This window comes from Uloborus diversus, chromosome 6 (genome assembly GCF_026930045.1).
Source record: "Uloborus diversus isolate 005 chromosome 6, Udiv.v.3.1, whole genome shotgun sequence".
NCBI classification, from domain to species: Eukaryota; Metazoa; Arthropoda; class Arachnida; order Araneae; family Uloboridae; genus Uloborus; species Uloborus diversus.
Genome location: NC_072736.1, coordinates 121,446,146 through 121,458,955, shown reverse-complemented (window position 1 = coordinate 121,458,955; position 12,810 = coordinate 121,446,146). Strand labels below are relative to the sequence as shown.

Here is a 12,810-nt window from a genome sequence, read left to right as displayed (position 1 = left end):
GAATGATTTGAATGAAGGGCGTTCTGTGTCAACATGTAAATATTTTTCTTTGTTTCTTTGTGGAATTCCATGTTTTGTGAAGTGAATTTGAAGCATGCAAATTTTTTTTTGAGATGACTGAAAATTTAACATCTCCTCTGATCAGAGCTAATTCTTGTGTAAATTTTTTTGTTTGAATGAATGCTGCAGTTGCCGTGTGTACACATATTTGATTTTGAGATTCACTAGTGATGGTAAATATTGCAAAAATTGATATCTGGCCATTTTGTATATTTTTTGGTACCATTGAAATGTTTTTGTGCGTTTTTGAGAAGTGAATTTTTTTTTTTTTTTTTTTGATTGAAATTTTTAATGCACCCATGTTCTGTGTTAGCTGAAACACTATGTATAAAGAGAATTGCATCTGAGTAATTTGATTGTATGATGTGTAAAAATTTTGAAGAAAGGTTTCAATTGATGCAATGCCAAAATTTTGAATTTGATGCAAGGGTTTTGGAAATGAAATGTTTTGAATTTGATATTGTGAAATGACATGTTAAAAATTGAATGCATCATAAATTTGTTGTAAAATGCCAATTTGAAATTTTGAGTATCCTTGTATATATGGAGATGAATGAAAGTGAAAGGATATTTTGCTGATCAGGATACTTTTGGCATGTTTTGGCCTTTTTGAGAAACCTTTGAAAGAGAGAGTTTTTTTTTTGAAATTGAAAATTTTTGGCCACTTTGCTCTCTTTTTCTTTTTGGCATTTGAAAATTTGAATTGTTGGCCATGTTTGATGCCATTGTACATAGTTGATTTTGAAAATTTTGGCAATTTTAAGAAAAAAAAAACTGAAAGTTTTTTTTTGTTAATGCTCTTTTGGGAAGTTTTTGAGGCTCAATTGGAAGTGTTAAAATTTTGAGCAGCACGTGCCAATTTAATTTTTTTTGTTTGCAATTTAGAGCTTTTGTACATAATAGTTTGCCCTGTGTTGTGCCTTCTTTGAGCATGTTGAAAATTACGTGGCGTAAGTAGAATTTCGATGCACAAAATTTTTTTTTTTGGAAACCTCTTAAATATTTTTTTTGTGATAACACATGTTGTGTAAGACTACTTTACAGCTTCTGCTGTGAGCCTGTGCCTATTTGTACTAGTTGTACCAGACATTTTTTTTTCTTCTCCTGTTTGACCAAATTTTTTTTTTTTTTTTCAAAACTTTGTCGAAGGGGGGAAATGTGGTGTAATCCACATTGGATTACCTTTTTTTTTTGTCGTTTGTTTCGATTTCGCGCAGGAGATTTCCTCTGAGCGAACTTTTGATCTATCCCGGTCTGTGATTTTAGTATTGTGATGACGTCACAACAGACGGTTATTTCGTATGTGGCGCCAGGGTCTTTTCCCCGCGATCATAGGCTGCCGTATATGGTAATGCTTTGTTTAAGAGTTTTGATTTGTGAATTTCGATCACCCGTTTTGTTATCGGTGTAACCGACTTTTTGCTTGCCACGTATTTTGCTCGGATATTTCGAGAGCTCATAATTTTTCCTCCGTGCCGTGCTGACGTGCGCGGGGCTTGTTTGTTTTTTTAGCGGATGTGCCGTTTCCCGCTGTGCCTGGCCAAACTTCCCGATTTTGAGCCGGGGATGTTCATTATGTCCCCAACCTGCCTGCATGTGGGTGCTTGATGTTTCTGGATGTTAGTTCCCTATCGCATATTATGATGGCCTAAATTGGAATTGATAATGTAATATTATTCTGTGCTGAAGATATTTTGTCCCTGTGCCGCCGACCGCGCATCGCACGGCTGGTGTGCCAATTTTTGGTGTCTTTATTCAACTTGGTGAAAATAAACTTCCTTCTTTACCATTCTAAACTTTGTGTGGACTTTTCATGTTTGGTTTACAGCGGGCCTGCAAAGCGAAGTCACATGATGGGTGAGACACTTCCATTTTATTCCCGTAATTATCTAATCAAAAGTGCCAACTTTAGTTATCTTTAAAAGTGCTTGACCTGTATGATGATGTCATTTTAAGTCTGATTGTTCCAGTCATAGAATTCTCACACTTACGAGTTGTATGCTTCGTTGGTCAAGGAGTCCTTGCGATTGTCGTGGTTGCAAGACTCCGGCTTGGGTTCCATGTTCCCACTATACGACACGGTTGCCTTTCCAATTTATTCCCCCCTCACCTTGGGGAACCTACACGACAGATACATTTATATTTTTTTTCAATGATGCCCCGGCTTTTCAGTTCAAAGGTGACCCTTCATATGAAGTTAAGCATTAGAACAAATTACTCAAATTCGCAAGCATTTGAACTAAACTTTTGAACAAATAAAAATTAATTTCGATTTATAAAGGAATAGAAATTTATCAACAGAAAATTATAACTTGATTTTCCCAAGGTTTGATTCAGTAAGGAAAAATACTCAAACCTTGCTCAGACAGTACTACATGTAAAATGGTAAAACTTTACACACTTTGTTGCAGTGAGACTGCTATTCTATGCTTAAAATACAACATTTTGATCAAATAAAATATTTTCGGTGCTTTAAGTTACTCCCAGTTCAAAAAAAGGTGCCCTCCTTTCCCTTACCACTGATATATATATATATATATATATATATATATATATATATATATATATATATATATATATATATATATATATATATATATATATATATATATATATATATATATATATATATATATGTGTGTGTGTGTGTGTGTGTGTGTGTGTGCGCGCGTGTTTTAATTTTATTTCAGTTTTGTTAAACTAATATTTCAAAATAAAATATTTCATGAATACTATCTTTTACGAATTCACATAATTTGAAATTCCAATAAAACGAAATGTATTTTTCTTCTTCTTTTTTTATCTCCGTAGTAGTGTGTTTGAATCGATTATTTCAGAAATAGCGCAAGTCCAATGGATATCTGTAGGATTTACACCCCTTCTGAAATAATCGGTTCATTTGTTTTGCAGACTTTGGTATAAAGTTCAATGATCTGACATTTGGTCAGTTTAAAATATGTACTAAATAATTCGATATTACACGTACATATTAGAAGAATAACTTCAAAAAAACAGTAATGAAGTTCAAGATTTTATGCAAATAGTAATTGTTTTACTTCTTAAAATTTTCACTTCTGCTTTTGACTCTTTCTCGTTATTGCCTGGGTATTGTTTTGTGCCATATTTCTCCTTAATAGTTTTGAAAAATGGGTTATCTTTACATAGGCGTGAAAAAAAAAAAAAAACATTTTCCCTTTCCACCTTCTAGTTAGGAACTTGCAGAAGCGTTTTATAGGGTCAAAAGATATTGGTGTAATTCAGTTTTTTTATTATAACACTCTGCCTTCTTAGCTTAGTTTTTTTTTTTTTTTTTGACACTTCGTGTTTTACCTGGGCACGCCGCTGCCAAAGTTTAAATGCTTCATTTATTGATTTATTTAAAGTTTTGGCAACAAAAAAAAAGAAAAATAAATGATGAGACGGTGATTTTTTTTTTTTTTTTTTACTCTAAAAAAATAGCTGCTTTCGATTTCACGCTTGATAAACAAAACAATTTCACTTTTTTTAATAACATTTTTGAATTTTTTTAAAAGTTTTTAAATTTTCAAAACAACTGAAACTTTTTTGTACAGAAGGGCTAGTATACTTTGCTTTTGCACGACTACTCTTACTTCGTTTCTTTTATTCTACACATATTCAGATAAAAAGAAAAATTCCAACGGAATTTAGTTTTTCAATTTGTCTTCATTAATGGTTGAAATTCATTGAAAAATAACCCAATTAATTTAAGAAATTGAATTTTATGCTACAAAATCTAAATCAGTTTTTTTTAATGCATCGCAAATACATATTTTGTTGTTTGACATCAGTTTTAAATGTTGAAAAGCTATGTACAGCATAACTTGCATCTTCAACTACTTGAGAAATTATTGATTAGGGCTGCGGAGTTGGAGGGAAAATGACCGACTCCTAGATTCTAAAACGTCCGACTCAGATCTTTTTTCATTTTTTTACAATTTATTTCAATGCTAAACAGTGATTGAAATATTAGTTTGTTTGTTTTTTAATGAAACTTTCGTGCCGTGTTTCATTGCAAACCAAAGATTCATACAACGTTGGAAATTCAATTTGAAAATCAAATTTTCCCAATAGTTGCGATTTTTAAAGTGAGATTTCTGAAAAACCCCATTCTTTTTTTTTAATGAGGAGGATTAATTTCCTCTCCTTTTAATGATTAACGAATTAATGTTGATCAAATCGAGTGAGTTAAATTTTTGAAAGTTGCAACTATAAAGATAAAGAAGCTTTCTTTTAAAAAATCGCTGCAAGAAAAGTTATGATTACAAAATTTAAAAAATAAAGAAAAAATCACTCTATAAACTCATGTTGCGATGAATAGTAAGACATTTTTCTGTGTGTCGGAAAAACTCTTCGGTCGATAAAATACTTTTGGTGCATAACTGCGCAGAAGTTAATGACTAGAAATGCCATATTATTTTACAAATAGTTGATATGTTACGCAATACAGTTTATTGTAGCAGGTGTATTATTATAAAATCATTTGAACCGCAGAATATAGTTCTTTATTTTAAGGTAGCAGAACAGTGATACAGTCAAGTGTCACTGTTGTGCTACCAATGGGACACTATATCACCAAAAGTATTGGGACATTTCTTTTAAAAGTATCAGCTCTTTTGCATGTTTTTAGCTCGATAAATGGGTGAGTTTTCCACCAACTCTTAACAAACTTGCAGAAAACTTGACAGCATACAAGAAAGGTATAATACTAAAATTTGAAGTTTAAGATTTGAAAATTTGATGAAATATGAACGTTTAAAGCAATTAATTTTACACTCCGAAAGATAGCCTTCCTAATTTTAAACTCAAGTAGATCCCCCAACTCATAATAAAGTTCCAGTTCAATATCTAAAACTTTTGGGAAAACATCAGTTCTAAGGAGCGGAACTTCGTATTTCTTGGATAGGCGATGAATCGTTAGGGATCGTTCGTATATAATCTGTTTTACTATGAATCACGCACTGGTCGATTGTACGCAAGTGTTGCAAATTTGCGAGCGATCCCTTACGATTCGTCATCCATCCAAGAATTATTGAAATTTTGCTCATTAGGTCGCTGATACCTTTCTATATTTTTAAGATATTGAACTGAAATTTTTTTAAGAAGTTTGGGGGTCTACTTGCGTTTTAAATTATGAAGGTTATAAATTGCTATCTTTTGCGCTTTCGCAGTAAAAGATTAATTGCTTTAAAAGTTCATATTTCATAAAATTTTCAATTTCAAATTTTAGTATTATACTTCTTTTGTTTTCTGTCAAGTTTTCTGCAAGTTTGTTCAGATTTGAAAAAAATTAATTTTTTTTTTAAAGAAAATGGAAAACTCTGCCTGTTTTGAGCGAAAAACATGCGAACAAAATTGATATTATTGAAAGAAATGCTTATATCTTAATAAATATAGATGATACTTTCACGTAAATGAATAAAGTTACTGTGCACAGTAAGTAATTTAATTGCTGACATTTACAACTTATTCACAGTTACTTACGGTAAAAATGGTCAAAATTCGTTTTTGGTTTCATCGATTAGTTGCTGGTTCCCTCAATGCATAATGAATTAAACTTTCACTGGAAAATGACGGCGGGAGAATACCTTTTATGTAACGAAAGTTACAGAACAATTAATTTTTATTTCTCAAAAAAATCTGCAAAAATGTTTGAATAAATCCCAATATTTTTGGTGATATAGTGTACCTCTAATAACCTATAAATTACAGGCTTTCCGTTTGAAATAAGTATTATCTTCTTAGTCTGGGTCTTAATACTTCAATTCCGGACAAGGTATAATTATGTAGACATATCACTTCAAAAATAAAGCAAAAAAATTGTCTCAAGCTAGGGATCCCCCCTTTCTAACTTGGGGCACGTAACATTTTCATTTTTCTATTACGAATGCAGCCGTAGATAGTAGTTCGGGAAACCAATTATCATTATAAAGAAGTTAATTTCATAACTATATAATAAAGAAAAAATATATTAGATACGAGTAATAGTCTTTTAAGCTTTCACAGATTTCAGAATGTACACTTGTCATTTAAACATTTGATTGTCTCCCCTTGTAACAGTATGGCACATTTATTGTCATTAAAGTTGTCATCATTAAAAAAAATGAACTAGGTTGTTTTTTTTTCTCAATGCCGTTATACAATTTATTTCCACAGTATTCTTCATAGATACTTTTTATGACTCAGTACCCGAAATTAGAAGTGTCTCAAGTTTGGAAGGCATTTGCAATTTCCCAAAATTATGGATAATTAAGTTAAATTAAATTAGCTCAGTGGAAATTTATTTTGCACAAATAAGGTACAAGCACATAACCGAGAACATATATGACAAAAATTCAAACTAATAATGCTGTGTTAGCGTAGGCCACCAGAGTTATTTTTATACTTCAAAACCGCATATATTGTCCACCTAAGTTCAACTGACATAGTCTTAAAAGATAACTATTCATTTATTCTGTAACAACATTTATTTCTTACTAATGGAGTACCGACAGGTGCACCAGCCTTCAAAACAAAATTTTACACGATGTCCCAAGTTAGGGTACTGTCCCCCAAGCAAGGGCACTTAAATGTAGTTATTTTGAATAGGAAGTCTTTTAACGTAACTTTAAGCCTTTTCTGCTAACTCTGAACAACTTCAAATTTTGTAGTATATCTGCCTTAAAAAAAAGTGTAGTATGCCCAATGCCACACTATGCTGGCAAGGCTGTATCAGTTTTCTAATTTCTACATGAAAAAATTACTAGAAGCACAGTAGGAACCTCATTTTATAATCCAATACTTTTAAAGTTACTGTGCGATTGCTACTCTTGTGGGCTAATTTGAAGTTGGTGGAACTTCTCGTTTCTACATTAAAGTGATCCATAAAAGTTGCAAAAATTCGACAAATGTTGTGGCCATCACGAAACTTTCTCCTATAATTTACTTATGACTTCTCAACAAAATTCATCTACTCACAGAAGTAGAATCATGTGAAAATTGAAAATCATTTTTTAAAAAACACCTTGCTTAAATGATTTTTTTTTTTTTTGTTAACAAATAGAAGATTCCCGCTGATAAATTTAAACTATTGAGTTTTCTTCGATTATCTGCAACAACGAAATCACGTGAAAAACTTGCACGAGGCAATAACAAGTGATAACCTTTTAAAGTGATTCGTTTTTCACATTGTTGATTTGATTGAGTGCATCAGGTAACCGAAGTCAGATCCTTGGAGCGGTTATCGCCAAAACTGAATCAGCGCCCGTTGCGGTGTAGGTTCACTTTTATTCCAAATTTCTTCTAAATTGTAATGTTAATTCTTGAGATAAAGCAATCGCAATTAAAGAAAAAGAACGTTCGATTGCGCTATTCTCTTTAAAGCTATTGGCACCAAAATTTAATTTGCTCTTGTACCCACTAAGTTTTACCTGTGAACCATGTTCAGCTTGATTCCGTTCGTTACTTCTTGAGCTATAGCAGTCACGAGTAACAAAAAAAAGGTTTAATTGCCTTCCCCTCTTCCCCCTTTAAGATATTGGTACCAAACTTGAATCAACGTCTGCACCCTATAGATTCTACCAGTGGACCAATTTTTATTTGATACCGCCTGTTACTTCTTGAACAATAGAAATCTCGATAAACAAGTCACAAATTGAACTTTGACTACACACCAATATTTTTTTTTAGAAGAGTCTTAGTAATTTTTACAAGTCACGATCTAAGCAATATCTCACAACATATGCCAAATGAGAAATTAAAGGGCAATGAAAAAAACTTAGTGTCTACAGATAATTGTTTTAAAACACGTATAGCTTAGTTGTGAAATTGTCAAGTGCTAGCCATCACAAACTCCCGAAATGCTAAACAATCAGAATAAATGTTTCTGGATCTATACAACTATAAGTATTTTAACTGTTAAAAAAGCAAAACATTTACCTGATATTTTTTGTTCATCCATTCTTGTTAGTGCTCGTACTCGTCTTCAATCATTCATCACAAAGACTTAGTAGATCTAACTTTTCCACTAGTCCATATGTGTTTCGCAGACCAAATATAAAAGTAGCCAAACTGTTAGCGTGAATTAGTTCAAAAGTTTAACTGCCCTCTTATTGGCCAAATACGTGTAAGAGGTTGAAATTTGCAGATAGAAATTCTTGCTGCAATTTGTTCTCTTCGAAGATTATTCCAAAGAGTTAGTTCTGTTTTACTGTAATTTTAGAATTAAAATTCATTTTTGTATGCAGAGCAATGGTGGTGCTGTTATTTAAACAACTTTTAAAGTAAACTGCTGTATTATCATGGACAGCACAGAAACCGATTGCGTAACATTTGTTAGAATTCTAATAACGGTTTCTTCCTTCCTTTATTTTTCAAAAATTTTTAAGCTTTTGGTGCAATTGCCTGTATTTTGATTGTTACATAATGCGCGAAATCATTTTTTAACATAAAATTGCAAAAGTATTACCCATACATTCGTGTATCTGCGAGTATTTTAAGTAGTGTTTTTGAATATCTTAATCAGTCTTGATGTGATATTTTTTATTTCATTAGTTATATCTATTAAAAATTCTACCAAATAAACATCTATTGCTAATACTTATGCATGTTACTAAATCTATCACATAACGTATAAATTTTCAGCTTTTGAATTCATAATCAGAATTTTAAGTTTTAAGTTCAAAAGAAATAACAATAATTTGTAAGCAAGAAAATATTTCAGACAAGACAAATTACTTCACTACTATGTTTTTTTCGGGAGAATGTCAATATTTTTAAATTTTATCTTGTCATCATTCTAAAAGATAACGAAGTGTAGTAACCTAAAAAGTATTTATTTGTCTTCCTAAATATATTCAGTTATATGAGTAGTTCATATGTTGAAGAATAACATTTGTTAGGACATTTTTACAATTGGTATAACTATTCCTATTGTAAACATTTTTACACTTTGTTCTTCATCAAATCACTCACTGTCACTTTCAATTCCGGAAAGTTTACATTCCGAAGCTCAACATTAGTCTGTTGTTTCTCATTTTTAAATCAAAGAGTATAATATTTTATGTAATTCATTCAGCTGATAATATAGACAATATATTATGTATCTTATAGATAATTCTTGTTTCTTTCAATTCTGTTAAACCGTCGCCTTGTTTACTTTACAGAAATTCATCTGTTAAAAAGTTTATATATTTTGCAGTAACACAGTTTTGATATAACTATTTTAAAATTTTTTGCCGATTTTAATCTTGAAAAAATAACGTTATCACTTTCAACTCCGGTTTTTTTTTTTTTTTTTACATTCTGAAGCTTCAAATCAGTATATTGAATTTTTCATTTTGAAATCAAACACTAAAATTTTATGCAAAAGTTGGTTGAGCTGATAATATTGACAACATATGATGTATTTGATTGAACAGTCCTCGCTTCCTTCAATTCTGTTGAGCCGTCGCTTAGTTTACTTTACAGAAATTTTATCTGTTGAACAGTTTATATATTAAAGATAAAAGTTTTGATATAACCATTTTAATGTTTTTAACACTTTGTCTGCCATAAAATATAACCTTACCACCTCCAATTCCAGAACGTTTTTACACTCCAAAGCTTAAAATCAGTCTGTTGAATTTTTTCATTTTGAAATCAATGAGTATAATATTTATATGACGTAAAAGCTGATTGAGCTGATGATGTAACTGATGTATTTGATTGAACAATCTTCGTTTCTTTTAATTCCGTTGAACCGTCGCTTAGTTTACTTTACAGAAACTTTATCTATTGAAAAGTTTATAGAAGAAACAGTAACACTTTTGACAGAAAAATTTTCATTTTAAAAGTTGAATACACAATATGTCTATCTAATATAACCTTATCACTTTCAAAATTCTGGATTTTTTTCACATTCCGAAACTAAAAATCAGTCAGCTAAATATTCAAATTTTGAAATTAAAGACCGTATTATTTTATGTAAAAGTTGATTGAGTTGATATTATAATTGTCAATGCATTTACGGATTCGATAGAAATATTCCTCGTTTCTTTCAATTTAGCTTAGTTTACATCAGAGAAATAATCCAAAACGAAAAAAGTTCTAAAAATTAATTTTTTTCCTCTACTGCATCAATCTCCACTTATATATGCACATTTTCGCCAAAGTTAAATCCGAATCTTCAAGTGTGGCACATTTTCCGACGCACGTGGACGAGTGAAGATTCCAAATGCACCCACGCCGAGTAAATATCTTCGTAGAACCGTGACTTTCTCCAGTTCATCCCGCGAGAGCCGAGAACGATCTATTTTCTTCGGCGTGATTGGACGAGAGGTTGGAAGAATAGCGCTATCTGGCGGAGGCTCGCCGCAAACAAAACCAGAGGGAAATTGAATGTAGCGTCTACGTTCGTTTCCGTGATTCTTTGTGACTTCACTGATAATTTTCGGCTTGAAGTGCATTTGAGCTGTTTGTGGAGGAGGAAATGAAATTTCTGAAGCCGTCACTTTCAGGAGAATTCGAGGGTTTATTTTTTTTTTCTCCGAGAAAGTCTCCTGTTATTTTTCTCTAAATCTAGGATGTAATTTAGGAAGACCTGACATGATTGAATAGAACTCAAAGCAAATCGAATGTTAAATGCTTGGAATTTTTTATGTGTGTGAGTCGCATTTACAACAGATTTCTTCATTCCACTAGTTTGTTTGAAACAGCAAAAATCTGTTGATGAAATTATTTATGTATTCTGCGTTTCATTGTTAAGATATTTAAATTATTTTCAGTACAATTTTTTTGCAGCAAATATTTCGTCAAAGCTGTGTTCTTATTTGACTTTTTTTACGTGGAATTATGGTTCATCAGGCACATTCTTTTGCGATGTTTTTTTCTTTAAGTCTATTTTATTCCCTTTAAAAAAATCAAACAATATTCTAAAATGGTTTCCTGACTTAGAATCGCAAAGTAACGTTTGAAAGTTGTACTAATGGTATGAAAGTATATTTTCAAGCAAATAACAAAGTAGTAAATCTTAACCTTTGTGGTAAACTGTACACTTGAATAAATCCAATGCAAATAATGTAAAATTTGTGAAATAAAAATTGAATGCATAAGTTTTCCAGTTACGAAGATTTGGTAACAAGCTTAGCAATTGTAACTGCATTTCTCTTTAAAGTTTTTCTCTATAATGGGGCTTCAATAGGCCTTTAGTAGACCTAGTGCAATCCCCCGATAAACCAGCCAGTCTTTCATGTGCCACCATTAAGGCGCGGATGTCAATGGCAAGGGTAATTTTGACACCCAGTTTCCACTAGATGGAGGCACCTGGGCTCTCTTTGATGCGAAATTGCACTAGATATTTAATTTTGCCGAGATAATTCTAAGCCAAACGAATGACCAAGGGATCTTTTACATGCCGCATAATCATAGGACATGAGCGCAGATGATTTTCTGCATCTCCAAAATCCACCGACTGGCCACTCCAAATCAGAACCCGGGTTAACGGGAGTAAAAGACCAGCGCCTAACCATCGCGCCACCAGCCGCTTTTCTCTTAAAAAGTAGTTTCCAGGACTATTTTAGAGCAAATGTGAGAAACATAATACATACAATTTCCTTCCTCTTTTATCATACATAAATCCATTTTCTTTCACATATTTTCATTTTGAGTGTTTTTCTCAATATAAACTGTACTTATTCAGGGAAACATGGGTCCCCCAAAGAGTGGTAAAAATGTTGGTACATAATAAATGCCTTTGAATTTCCTTCTATTTTCCGTTGCCAAATATAAAATAAATAAGTTATCTCGTAGGTGTTAATATTTAAATCAAAACTTAATCGTTAATTTTGAACGTTTGTTTTTGAACATGTTCTTCATCAAGATCTTTTTCCAACCAAGTTTGATACAAGCAAATCCACTTTTAAGTTCTGGATCTGGATTGTTGTTGTTGTTATGTGCCAGCTAGGCTGGCAATTTAGGGAGCGTTGCTTCACTTTTCAAACTGTACCGTAATTTGGTGTGAGTTCGATTTCCACAGTACACATTTCCCATAAGGACCTGTTTATAGGGTAGGTAACCATTCACAGCATAACAGTACATTCACAACAAGAACGGACAAGGACAGGATAGAAAGTACATCCATGCCAAACACGGGATTCAAACCCGGTACCTCCCCATCGCAGTTAGATTCCTCTGATAAATTTCTGCACAATCGTTAATAATATTTTTTTTTTAAATTGTTCATATTGATTGTTCGTTCATGAACATGTTCTTTGTCAAGTACCTTTTGTAACAAATTTTATTTCAAAATCCACCTTTACGTTCGGAATCTAGATTTGCCTTAAATTTCCCCGCAGGTTTTAATGCTAAAAAAATTAATTGCTCATTTTGAACGTTAATTTTTATCATGTTAATCGTCAAAATCTTTTCCCAACGCAGTTTCGTGGAAGTGAATCTGAATTTATTTTCGAATCTACATTTCTCTCTCCATAGAAATTTATATCATTTTTTTTTCTGCTCATTTTTTACGTCCTTTATCGAACAGGTTCTTCATCGAGATATTTTTCCGCCAAAGTTTGTTTCAAGAAAATAAACTTTGAAATATAGATTCATACTTGCTTTCAATTTCTCCGCAGGCGTTATGTTTAAAATGTTTCGATTTAATCATTTTGGACGTTCATTTTTAGCCTACTTTCTCAGTAAAAGTCAGAGAAAGAAGAAAAAAGCATGAAAGAAGGCTTAATGCATCTTAAAAATATTTCGAAAAACAAAAAAAAA

At 31.9% G+C, this 12,810-nt stretch overlaps 1 protein-coding gene across 1 annotated transcript in view; it reads right to left on the bottom strand.

The window, feature by feature from the left end:
* Positions 1 to 10,310, bottom strand: part of LOC129223923 (hemicentin-2-like) — a 94,362-nt gene extending 84,052 nt beyond the window's left edge. Inside the window, exon 1 of the mRNA XM_054858303.1 lies at positions 7,996 to 10,310. The gene's annotated coding sequence lies outside the window, so the exon portion shown is untranslated. The remainder of the gene's footprint in view (positions 1 to 7,995) is intronic.
* Positions 10,311 to 12,810: the final 2,500 nt, after the last annotated feature.